General features: G+C 37.3%; 1 pseudogene; it reads left to right on the forward strand.

Annotated features, from left to right (window-relative positions):
• Positions 1 to 4,671: 4,671 nt before the first annotated feature.
• LOC127137339 (ribonuclease TUDOR 1-like) overlaps positions 4,672 to 14,093 on the forward strand; it is a 38,589-nt pseudogene continuing 29,167 nt past the window's right edge.

Below are 14,093 nucleotides of genomic sequence, written 5' to 3' on the forward strand. Positions count from 1 at the left end.
ATCAAATAAACTACCAAGTCTTCTCACACAAAACAACATCAACACAAGGAGAAACAATGAAGATTCTTCTCCAATAACTTGTCAGTCATGAGAAGTATCACACTCCATGAGCCTTAAGTAATAAGGAATGATGAGACGAAGTTTCTCCTATCCTGTTCTAGAGTGACTTTGCGTATAGGGTGTAGACCCTAGCTATTCAAAGCATTTGTCCTTATTCATAGACTTTAGTGTGATTCTCGTCAATCAACTGTCAAGTCTCTCTCTCTCTCTTCACGAAATAGAAACGCAACAAACAAAAAAGATTCTCCTCCAGCAACTTGAAAGTTAAGATGAGAATTACATGTCACGAGCCTTAAGTAGTAAACAAGGAATGACCTTTGGGTGCGGGAAGTTTGTCCCGTTTCTCATCGTATCCACCTTTACTCATAGGCTTTAGTGTGGTTCTTATCAAATAACTATCAAGTCTATCTCATTCTTCATTCATTTAATAATCTTCTTTTGCCACATCAATCATCTTGTTTTCAGCCCTAGTGGGCCAAACTACGAAAGCTCTGATTTTCTCATTGCATAATGAGAATACGTGGGTAAGAGAGTTCATATTCTCCGTGAGCTTACTTATTTATTAATCCATCATTATTTCATCAACCAATACCACCTTTTTGAGATCAAATATCACTTTTACTTGGTTTTCATTCACATCTTTTTAGGACGCCTAATGAATAGTCTGTCTTGTTAACCAAGAGTTATTTGACTTGTACCCAGACATCTAATTCCTTTGTTTTTGGTTATTCCAATAAATTGATACCATGCCCTGGGCGCCTCACCTGTTGGTTCATACCAGTTTTTCTCTTCGGTTCAGAGTTTATTCCTTCATGGATCCAAGATACCGTTCTCCTTTAATCCTAAATTATTTGTTCCCTAACAAGTGATATGTTATTTCCTTGTGCCAATCAATAACTTCTCTGGGTTCCATACTCACCCTTTTAGGACGACCTAATAAATATCCATATTTGTATCAAGAGTTGTTTGTCTTATTGTAGCGGTAAATTCATGACCATCTAGCTATGGATAAACTTGACGTCAATAAAACCAGAGTCGCCACCACACTTTTATTGTTTCAAAAGGAAAAGGGCAAAAGTACGAACAAAACCGAAAGATAAGAAGTTTTCAAATTAAAAATAACGTAATTGGACTTATGTAGAAGTCACAACTATCTAAGGTCGGGCACTTGTTGCCAAATACTTCATTTACGTGAGTTTGGTCACTTCACTCACTTCATGTGATACACCCTATTCTTTGAGCCAAATACAATATCCCTTTGTGCTCCATCTTGTATCCCTTGTGAACCAAGAGCTGATTTGTTTGTCTTGTCAGACCTTGTAGCTTAGACGAACATCTCCTTACTTACTTTGCAGCCGTATTCAGCCAACCTTTCTTTTCGGTTATTCTAATACAATGATACCATGTCTTAGGCCCTTCACTTGTTGCTTCATACCATTTTTACTCTTGGGTTCATATTTCACCATTTGTTGGAGTTCAAACAAAATTATCCTTTGGTTTATACCATACTTTGATCACAATTCTTTTCACATCCCACCACTAGTTCTTTAAACTATAGAGCTCTGAATTCCTCATTGCACTATGAGGATACGTAGGCATGGGGATCCTAATCCTCACCGAGCACTGTATCTATTTACATTCCTTTTCCCTCATTCCTTTGGGAGTAACCTTAGATATCACACCCATTCGAGCAAGAACAATCAAAACGGTTCCCATGGATGTAAGGGGTGCTAATACTTTCCCCTTGCTTAATCGACTTCCTTACCCATCATATCTCTTTCCCCCAGGTTTTATCGATGTTTTCCCTTTCCTTCGATAATAAATAAAGTTCGATGACGACTCTGTTGTATGTTCGAGCATGGGATACGTTCGAGTATATTTCCGCTAGCTTCAGCTGGAGACTCTGCTGGGGACACTTCGCTACTTGGAGTACTTCCTAGTCGCTAAAAGGAGTCGAGCCTAGTTTTGATTGCTTCTCTGTGTGCTTGGGTGTTTACCTTTATGTTTTACTCGTTTTATTTATCGCATTCTTTATCGCATTAAATATTGTTTATTCTGGATAATATTTGTTATAATCCCTGTTGGGTTGGGGATAGATTGCATAAGAGAAAAGTTTTATACCCAAGCTTGAGTACATACATAGGATAACAATGTGACTAGAGTCGTGTTTGACCTCCATGGAGTTATTCTGCGATTATTGTTGACACAAGACATTACACCTATAGTAGATCCTTTTGGGAGCATCATTGTCCGACGAGTCATTCGTCTAAGGCAAAGGTATCTTGAAATGGGTCATTGACTCTAGTAACCTTTCTAGACTGCCTTTGAAGGATAAAACCTACCTTTGAGGGGGATATGAGTTTTTTATGCAGGAAACCATAGACTCTACATACCCTTATTCTCGTGGACATCAGACCTTTGATCCTGCATCAGGAAGTATACACAGATTATCTAGATTATTGGTGTTGTTAACCTATGTTATTGTATTGTTGTACATATGTCAGACCTTGGAACTTGGGTTGCTATACCATCAGTGCTTTGAATCTATGAATGCTGCATAATCATTTGCATTCCATTCCCAACATATGCATTCATTAATTTTCATTTCATGCATGTTTATCAGAAAACTCACCTTATCCATTCCCCCGTCAAATAGACAATGATTTGCCGACACCAGAAAGATAGCATTACAACGAACTTCCCAAATCAAGTTGTGATTGATGAACAAGTTGAAGACAATCTGAAGAAAGATAACAAACAAAAGGTGGATGCAGGGATTCAACCACTCATCCTCAAGAACAACATTTACTACCACATCAAAGGCCAGCTCAAAGCAACCAAAAACTGAAGCAGGAGAAAATCAGTGAGAAGAACAACGATCAGAAAGGGAGATGTCCTCTCTAAGATCCAATTCTTATGCGTTATGCACATCTGCTACCTATACTGGTTAATGTTGGGGCAATTATGCCTAAACAAACCGAGCCTGCTAGGTTTACGTACAGTCGTAAACATGACCCTCATGCCAGACATGTAGGGCATTCTATAGAGGATTGTTACTCTTTCAAGACCAAAGTTCAAGAACTCATAAATCGGAATTTGTTGTGCTTTACATCCGTGACTGCTAAGGTGCTTATTAAGAAGGAGTTTGAATACAAGGGTCTCAGATTCATGTGCAAGTTCTTCCACCCGTGGTTCAACCTGCTATGCAACATCCAAATCAAGGATAGAACTCTAGAATGCTATTGGCCTATCTTGGAGCATCATCTTCTACTGTTGTTGCACCTCAGTACGCCTATACTAGGGCACCCTATGTCCCATTTGGAGTTCATTATGGTCAGACTTCTCATCAGATAGTCAGTCCTGGCTTGGTGCATTCTAATTAAATGTTCCATCCAATGGCTATTCCTAATATTCATTCTCAGTCGCAGATACCTTTGGTGCCTATGCCATGCTACTCATACTCACATGGTGTTACGTCCGAGTATCAACATCCGCCTCCGGCTCAAATTCTGAAAAGTCAACAAACAGTGGCACGTAACCATCAAGGGAAAAGGCAGACCAGATAGTTTGATAGAAAGCATCCTCAGTGTGACCAAATCCCTGTATCGTATACTTAGTTGCTACCATATTTTGTTCAGCAAGGGGCAATTATGCCAAAATAAATACCACCAGTTGTTTATCCTTATAGTCCAAAGTATAATCCTAACGCTTCTTGTGTGTTTCATGCCGCCTATATAGTACATTCAACTGAAGATTGTGGGTTGTTCAAGACCAAAGTAGAAGAGTTGATTGATCAGAAGGTTTTGTCATTTTTTGAGGCAGGACCCAATGTCATAACCAACCTGTCGCCAGACCATTATGGATAAGTTGCGAATGTAGTTAGTGGTGAATATTGCTCAGATTCAGTTGATTCTTTAGACGAGTATCAAAGCTAGCAATATCATATTGATTCAATCATGTCTCCTTTGTAATCTTTTTTTTAATATGTTGTTCATTTTTAAAACTCTTCTAATTTTCAGATGATAATAATAATGAAATAAACGTGCATGTTTTTCTTAAACCCATTCGTGCTCACTCATATTTTGATCAGTATCAAATTATTTGTCAGATAAAATCAAAAGAGAATGATGCAATTAAAATGCGCAAGATCGTTGCATGTATTCTTTTGAATAAGACTGTGTTGATTATATAAGGCAATGTTCAAATTCCTAAACACCAGAGATATAAGGAAGATAATCCCTAGTCAACCCCTTTGGGCCTTGAAGTAGGAGTTTCTTTCTTTATACACATATAAACCTCATGTTTAACCAGGGGCAGGGTAGTCTTCAATTAGTTGGAATTGGCATTCAAATTTCAGAAAGAGAATACCTTATCAAATGATCAACCATATCATATCCCTCTCGAGGGGATGGAATCAAAAATTCAAAAAAATTATCCCTTACCCACAAAAGGAGTGAGATAGTCACGACCCGTGCAATAAATCGAGAAAGCAGTGTCACAAGATTTTCTCCAAAAGAAAAGATGAAATAAAAAATCAAAAGAGAATGAAAAGCCCACTAAGTCAAATGCTTGAAAACAAGATTGACTTAGGAAAAAAGTTAGGGAATCCCAATGGGTTATAGACCCAAAGGATCAGCCCAAGCAAAAATAAGGGTAAGCAAAAACAAAAGAATCAGAGGATCAATATCAAAATCCTCAGTAAAAGCAAATCTCGATGACTGCAAACAAAAGCAGAAGGTGAGTGACTGCCGCTCCAAACTCTCATTGGGTTCCGTAACCATCTTCGATACTATTTAAAATCCTTTTCTGAAACATGGACGCTCATTTTAAGCTAACTGAACATAGGACTAGAGAACATCACGGAGAATGGGTGGGTTTAGAATAGGTTTTGAGCCTTACATCCTTTCTTTCTGAAACCGTGAACCAGACCACATTACAACCTTTAAAATGATGAGACTACTCCATAACTGATAACTAGGGCAATTGGTGCAAGCTACCCCAAGAGCATGAGAAGTCAATCACTCCCGAGTTGGTTAATCAAGAGAATACATTTTTAAGACACTGGTGCAAGCCAATTTGTAATACTCAAATGATGAGAATACTCCATAACTGATAACTAGGGAAATTGGTGCAGATATCTAGTATATTGGGGCAGAGGCAGGCTACGCAGGTACAAGCTCTCTCCATGTTTCAGACATGATCCAGAGGTGTTACAATAGCTATTGAGCTTGAAATAGGTGTCAGAGAATCATGTTTATATGACCATTATCCTAGCCCAAAATTGCCACCGCCCTCTATATGAGCATTTGGCTTAACCATGGCATAAATCACCATCATGCATAAACCACGTCGTTTCACTCATGCATATCATTCATAAAGCATAGCATGAAACCTTGCAAACGAGAAAAGACAAAAATCCAATTTTATTGACTAACCCAAAGCTTGACCTTTGCTTAGAAAACCAAAAAACTCTCATCACATTACATCCATTCTCAACGGGCAAATTTTTGGATACGTTAGTATTTAATCCTCTTTTACCTTGAATACCTGAAAAGCGTCCACAATTCTTATATTCAGGTTCAAGAAGATTAAATAGGGGCAACTGTTGTACCCTAAAATTTTCCCTCCCTTTTGCTTTTCATCCAACATATAATTTGAGATCTATCTATACTCGTTCATATTTCATTCATTTGCGCCATTCATTCATGGTTAACATTTTCTAATAGGTATCATAGATTCAAGGTTGTGGTTAAGGAAAATAAGGGTTTTGGCATGAAGATTATGGTATGGCTCATCATATGGGGTGCAACCCTAATTGCTTGATTCTTTGGGACCTTAACTCTCAGGGTTTATGCCATGACATTCATCCGTACACCCAACCCTAATTCTTGATCTTAAGGGATCTTGTTGCTTGATCTTAGAAGCCTTAACTTGACTTTTGTACCCTAATGGTGGGCCCAATGCTTGATATGTATTGAAGGAGCTTTGAGTGTGGTTTGAAACCCTAATCAAGGATAGTTGGTGCATGAGTGCCATGTTGGTTGACTTTTGAACTTGGAATTCATCAAAATCCTAGCATTGATCTTTGAGGTTCATGAGTCATGTGACTTGCATTGAGGTGTTGGAAACCCTAAGTAGGGTCATGGCATTTCCAAATTGTTGGTGTGAACTGTTTCTTGGTTTGAGTTCTTGGTTGTTGCTTAACTTAGATTTGTGACTATTAAACCCTAGGTCAGGTTTTGTTTCAATTGGTCCTTGGATTTCTGCTTGCGTTTAGTGCATTGGTCTTTTGGTCTTTGGTTTACCTTTGGTCCATTGAAATTTTAGATCATTCATTAGTGGTTCATCCATGCATGGTAATCCATTAAGTCAGGTTAATTGATTGTTTCTTAGAATTTAGACATAAACCATTGTTTCAATCAAACCAAGTCTTCATTCATTCAAAATCACTTCCATTACAACATTGGTTTTTACAATGGCCACATTCATACAAAGAATTTACAAAAAATTGGTTTTTACCTATAGTTGACTTTGGTGAACTGTTGACTTTTTGGTCAACTAGTTGGCCAAAGTCAACTCATCTAGTTCATTCCTAATCCTAGCATCCATGATTCATCTTTGATCCATGTTCATTTCAAATTACATACCATGGTTCATTTTTTAAACCAAAGTCATTTTCCCACCTTTCTCATCTTTAAACCTTGTACATGTTTACACTTTAAACCATTTTAGACCATGTTCGTTTTAGCATAAACCGTGATCCATTATAATATATCCAATTTCGAAATGCATTACCATATTCACATTTTATCTAAACATTCCATATATTACAACACTCATTTCCATTCAACCATAAATCACATATACATATCAATAGTTCCTAGAACCTAAGACCCAAAGCCGTTTCCAAGTCAGTTCCATGATGATAACAAGCCCATAATTCAATCCAGTTCAGCCACAAATCTTCAACAAGTAGCAAGGATTCAAGTACATCCATTAGATCACCTACCAATTTCAACAAGAAAAATAAGCCAATTGAGTTCACAACATTGGCATTACTCAAGCAACCATTAAGCATCACATGAGCATACCATACCAATTAGTAACAACAGGAAGGCCTCGGTCGATGGGTCAAGACTCCTGGCACCGCTGAAACATCTATCAGAAACCTACCACCATTAGCCATCAGTGACCCTAGAAACTTAGATGCAATGGGTTTATTATCTGCAAACAAGGGAAGTCCCATGGAAGGAATTGTTGAGCAGGTTCGTGATGACAATACCATTCGGGTCTACCTGCTGCCAGAGTTTCAATTTGTCCAAGTTTTCGTTTCTCGAATTCAGGCCCCACAAGTGGGAAAGAGAGTTGCACCCGAAAGAATTGTTGAACTTGAAGTGAAGGCTGATGAGCCTAATGGAGGTGTTAGCGGAGAACCTCGAGCCTCACTCACAGTTGCCTAAAGACTTGCAGTTTTAACACCTTCTGAAACAGTTGCTGATCCTTTTGCTCATGAAGCTAAGTTCTTCACTGATATGACATTATTGAATCGAGATGTTTGGATTATCCTGAAAGGTGTTGATAAGTTCAACAACTTGATTGGGTCAGTGTGTTATCCTGATGGTGAATCGGTAAAAGACTTGGCACTAGAGCTTGTGGAAAATTGTTTTTCCAAATATGTTGAATGAAGTGCAAATATGATGGAAGAAGAGGCTAAGCGGAGGCTAAAGACAGCAGAACTTTAGGCAAAGAGTAGCAAGCCAAAACAAAAACAAACCGAACTAGCTTCAATCATCTCTAACCTGCGTATACCAACAACAATTCAACTTATGTACTCAAAACCAACTCCCTCTTTCATGTTCACTAACTTCCAATTCAAACATCTAGCTACAATTAACAGAACTTTAACAGAGTCATAGCATCTAACTGATTTCCCCTTCAATTCACTAACAGTAACCCCTTCCCTAACGGTTGCCCAAGTTGCCCAATTTTATTGCAATCACCACTCTATATAAATCCCAATCATTTCCAATCATTCGGGGAATCATCATCTTCACGGTTCATCATTGGATAACTCTCAACTTCATCAATCTAACTCAAATTCTCTTTGTTTCACTCTCTGAGTTGTTCATACACACTCCCAATCTCTCACAATCACCATGACAACCATACACAGTGACAAAAGACAGAAGAATGAGGGAAGGAATAAGAACAAAAAAGGTTGAAAGAGGAAACTTACGAGCACATCAACGCCTTCGTCTTCATCACGAACACAAATCTTCATTCTCCCTTGCAATGCATCGAACAATGGTTCACAACGCGGCGACACCATCACGCATAACAACCGAAACTTGTCCGCAATCCAAGCTTCAATCCGGTGAGTTTCCCGATTCTGATTTTCTCATTTCACAATAAGAATACGTAGGCAAGAGAGTTCAGACTCTCTACGAGCTACCTTATTTATTAATCCATCATTCTTTCCTCAACCAATACCATCTTTTTGAGATCAAATATCACTTTTCCTTGGTTTCCATTCACATCCTTTTAGGACGTCTAATGAATAGTCCGTCTTGTGAACCAAGAGTTGTTTGGCTTGTACCCAAACATCTAATTCCTTTGTTTTTGCTTATTCCAATACAGTGATACCATGCCTCGGGCCCCTCACTTGTGGGTTCATACTAGTTTTTCTCTTCAGTTCAGAGTTTATTCCTTCATGGATCCAAGATACAATTCTCCTTTGATCCCAAATTGTTTGTTCCCCAACAAGTGATATGTTCTTTCCTTGTGCCAATCAATACCTTCTTTGGGTTCCATACTCACCCTTTTAGGACAACCTAATCAATGTCCATCTTTGTATCAAGAGCTGTTTGTCCTATTGCCATACTGAAATTCTGGTATCAGATATGAGATGTCGAAGGTAATGTCACAACACAAATATGTGAGTTATGCAAACAGGATAAAGATAAAGAATAGTAATCCAAGAGACACAAGTAATTGTTCACCTAGTTCGGTCCAACTCACCTACGTCTGGGGGTTACCAAGCCAGGAAGGAAATTCACTAAAATAGAATCAGTTCAAAGACTCTCCATACACTTTAACAAGTTACATTCTTTCTCACCTAATCTCTACCCGTGCAATTTCTACCTAAGCACTCTTAGATATGAGAACCCACTCAATTCCCTACAATCACACCTGTGATTTTAAACAACAATTCCTTGAGAAAATAAAACACTTTTCAATAACACACACTTGATTTTACTTCACAGTTTCAATCAAGTAGACACACACTTGACCTTGCTTAACAACTTTGATCAAGTAGACACACACTTGATCTTGCTTAACAACTTTGATCAAGTAGACACACACTCTTGCTTAAAAGCTTTGAGTGACAAATTACAACCACAAATCATACCAATTCAATCATCCAAGGATGACTTGAACGGCTTACAAGTCTCACGACTAAACAAGACACAAACCCTAGCTCTCTCTCAGTATTTCGCTCAGTATTGGTTGTGTGTTCAATCAGGTTTTCCAAGTCCCTTTTTATAGAAGCTTTCAGCTGGGCTTGGACATCTTGAAAACCCTAAACTATTTTCCAATTAAATCTTCTCATGACAGCTAGTTAGATCTCCTTGGAAAATAAGTAAATCAGGTTGTAATCAATGATTGAATGCACCTGCAAATTAGATCTTCAATCATACACAGATTGCCATTAAATGCGCAAACACAAAACACCAGACATTCATACTGAATGTTCTGTGTATAGAATGTCATGACATCGGGTCTGACATCCTGGAACAATCCTGCATAATTTCATAATTCCTTTTATAATTTCCAGCAGGTTCAAACATATTAGATGCCATGACATTCTGTATGACATCCTGAAACAATCCTGCATAATTATGTTTTTAAACTCCATCAGGTACATAATATCATATGCCATGACATGGTGTATGACATTCTGAAACAATCCTGCATAATTATGTTTTCCATTTAAACTCCAGCAGGTACATAGATATATTATGTTAAGACATCACACGCAACATCTTGTGAGCACTCTTTGTTTTACCAAAATTGCTGCCAACACTTAGAACCAACACATACATTTAATTCTCTTTGCTTCCAATCATTCCACTACAGTGATACCATACCTCGGGCCCCTCACTTGTTGGTATGTTTGTTTACTCTTTGATTCAAAGCCAATTTGCCTATGTGGATTTCCCATGCTACCATTCTGTTGGTACAAGTTATACTTTCAATCACTTCAATCATAGTCCTTTAGTTGTTTGTCTTATTAGTCCTTGTTGCTTAGACAAACACACTCCGTTCTCTTTCCTTTTTTTTTGTAGTTCCATGAACTACGATTGCTCTGACTTTCTCATTGCACAATGGGAATATGTAGGCACGAGGGTGCGAATCCTTGGCAAGCATACTTCTAATTATTCCTCCTTCCACCTTAGGGCACCATTCATATCTTTCAAGATCCATTATCTACTTTCAATCATTAAACAGTTCACCCTAGTGACATATTATTTCTTTGAGATCAGATACACTTTCTTTTGAATTTCATATATACCCTTTTAGGGCGCCTAATGAAAAGTACGCATTTGTACCTAGAGTTGTTTGGATTGTCCCCAGACATTTAATTCCTTCTTTTTCGGCCTAACCATACAGTGATACCATGTCTTAGACCTTTCACTTGTGGTCCATGCCATTTTTCCCTCAATGGTACAAATTCCATTTCTCCTATAGATTCTAATATATCTGACCTTTGGTTTCAAACTATACCTCTCCAGTCACTTGTTAGCAAATACTTCATTTTCGTGACTTTGGTCACTTCACTCCCTCCATCTCCATGATGCATTCATATTCTACCTTCAGTCACTTCATGTGATACACCCTATTCTTTGAGACAAATACAATATCCCTTTGTGCTCCATCTTGTATCCCTTATGAACCAAGAGTCGATTTGTTTGTCTTGTCAGACCTTGTAGCTTAGACGAACATCTCCTTACTTACTTTGCAGCCGTATTCAGTCAACCTTTCTTTTCGGTTATCCCAATACAGTGATACCATGTCTTAGGCCCCTCACTCGTTGGTTCATACCATTTTTACTCTTGGGTTTATATTTCACCCTTTGTTGGAGTTCAAACAGCATTATCCTTTGATTTAGACCATAATTTGATCACAATTCTTTTCATCTCCCACTACTAGTTCTTTGAACTACAGAGCTTTGAATTCCTCACTGCACTATGAGGATACGTGGCTATTTAAATTTATGCATCATTAAAATAAAACCGAATTTGCTTGAACTTGCTCCAAATGGATGTTTTAGGAATCTATATGGGAAACTTAGGCCATGTTAGTTTAAGTGCACTTGGGATTGTTTATTGTAATTTATGATTGAAATTTGATTGAACTTGTAATTTGGATTGAATTATGAATCATACCTTAAATATAAATTGTAAGACCCTAATTTTGACCCTATGATCCCTCATGTTGTTCTCGTCATATGCATTAGCATTGGGATCACACCTTGGCATCCTCCTTACCCCTCATTCATTGGGTTTGCATTGGGAGAGATCACCAAGAACATTTAAGTGTATCATACTTCATTTTTATTTGTTTACTAACCAAAATACCAAAAATACGTCATTGTGTACTTTAACTATTTTTGTAGGTAGTGCACATGCTCACCTATGCTCTATCAAGCTCACTCATAGGGTTTAAGACCCTCATTGCAGGGATCTCAGTCAAGAAATGGTTTAATATGGCTCTAAGTATCATATATATCCCCATGATCTTCACATGTTATTTTGATCAAGAAATCATCAAGAGTCTAAAGTTGGTTTGCTTTGAAAACCCTAATTCATCTGAGTATCTTATGTGACTTCTTCAACAATTTTCTTTACCACTTGGTCAAATATTTACAAGGATACTTCAAATTTCATCATATTATGCATATATTACCCTCCATGATTCCCAAAAGTCAAAATAATATCAAGTTAGCAAGTTGGTTCATGGTGGTTGACCAGAAGAATTCAACTAGTCAAAGCTGGGGTTCCCTAGACCCTATCTCCTACAATTTTTGTCATATGAAAATTATTCCAAGAGAAAATTTACTCTAAATGACATTCCAAATAACTTTAATGTCGAGGTCAAGAGCTAGTTTTGCTTGGAAAGTCATTTTTTATGGTGAAAGATTATAGGTTATTTTGTCTAAACCCTAATTTGGAGGTCAACTTCCCAAGACCATAACTTGCTCAATTCTTATGAGATGAAAGCCATTCAAATTGCATGATCAAATTCAAGATGTCAACTTAAACTCTTTTGTTTGGAGGAAGTGAAAATTCAACTTTCAAGTACATGTGATAAAGGGAAACATTATAGGTCATTTTGGGCCAATACCATTGAACAAGTGATTTTCCTCAACTTCTAAAATGCACAACTCCTTCATGTTAAATCCAAATGAGGTCAAATTTGTGACCAATTTAAATTAATTGGAGAGAGCTTCAACTTTCATGAAGGATCTCTTTTTCATTTGAAGTCCATAGAAAAAGTTACTCAAGGTGGAAGAAGTGAACATATGGCTTGATACTTAGAATTTTTTTTGATATGTTTGATTTTCCAAACTTCCACCTCAAAATTCATCATGATAGAAGCTTCAGCTAAAAACTTTTTTAACATGAAATTTTTTCCTCTTGATCTAACCTTTCCGAAAAGTCCAAATTCATCTCATTTGGACAAAGTATGAATAAATTGCGCATGGCTTAAAGTTGAAAAACCATTTGGAAGATTTGAAGTTCCACTTCTCATACACGAAAGCATGGCCTTTCCACATGATTTCAAAATTGCTTACACATGATTTTGGACCTAAATGCATCATTTGATGGGCCTATCACACGCCCATGCAAGCATGCAAGTGAGATTCCAACTTTTGGCCAAAAATGGAAGTGTGCAATTATCAATCTCCTTGGATATAAATAGAGGTCCTCTTGCTCAGAATTAAGGACCCTGGCACGCAAGCTTTGAATTAGCAACCCTAAACCCTCACATTCAAAGGATAAGCTTGAAGATTTTCTTTGAAAATCGAGTTTGAATCTCTCAACTGTTTTGAGATTGAAACTCCAAGAGTCCTTCCTTCTCTTTGATCCACTCAATTCTCCATTATTCTTGTTGATTTTTGGTTGTCTAAAGTCCTACCAATGTAGGCAACAAGATTGAGTTGCTTGGAGGTCAAATCGAAGCAACTCAGATCATGATCCTCAAATTTCAACTCCCCGTATCTTTCTATATACTTGGAGTTATACAAAATTAAGGCCATATTCGAGCTCCTGAGCATTTCTTCTTTAAATTCATGTCCTCTTTTTTTTATTTTGGTGATGGTTGAGGGTGGACCAGTTTGGTGAGGTCCACCGGAGAAGAAGACCGGAGCTCTGGCTCCGGCGATATGTTGACATCCTTCTCAACCACACGATCCTTTCAATTTGTTTTAATCTGGGGCGTCTAAAGTGATTACCACGCGTGTGGGACATTTGACTTGGTGTATGGTGGAACGCGCGCTCAGATCTACTTGATATGCAACCTCAATTACTGAGGGAGATCAAGAGGTCCACGTTTTTTTGTAATTTCTGATTTTCATTTTAATTTCCTTATTTTTATTAATTCATATTAATTTTAATATTGATCCAAAAAATATGGGACATTCACCAAAAAATTTCAAATATTTTCAATTTCTGAATTAAAATTATTTTTTGGATCAATATTAATATTTTTCATGATTTAATTATTTTTGTGCATATTTTTAATTGTTTAAAAATACTTTTAAGTTTCCAAAAATATTAAAAAATTTCCTCCAAGGTTCTTTGACCTTGTTTGACCTATGATAAATCTCTTGACTATTTATTTGGTGTTTTGAAGAGGTTTTAGGTTTTTGATCAAACATAATTTAATTTAATGCAGTTTTAATTAATTTTAATTTGTTTAATTGTGAATAAATTATGTTGAGCTATTTCCATTGACTTGTTGAGTTTGAC

This window comes from Lathyrus oleraceus, chromosome 4, assembly GCF_024323335.1.
Source record: "Lathyrus oleraceus cultivar Zhongwan6 chromosome 4, CAAS_Psat_ZW6_1.0, whole genome shotgun sequence".
In the NCBI taxonomy this organism is placed as follows: Eukaryota; Viridiplantae; Streptophyta; class Magnoliopsida; order Fabales; family Fabaceae; genus Lathyrus; species Lathyrus oleraceus.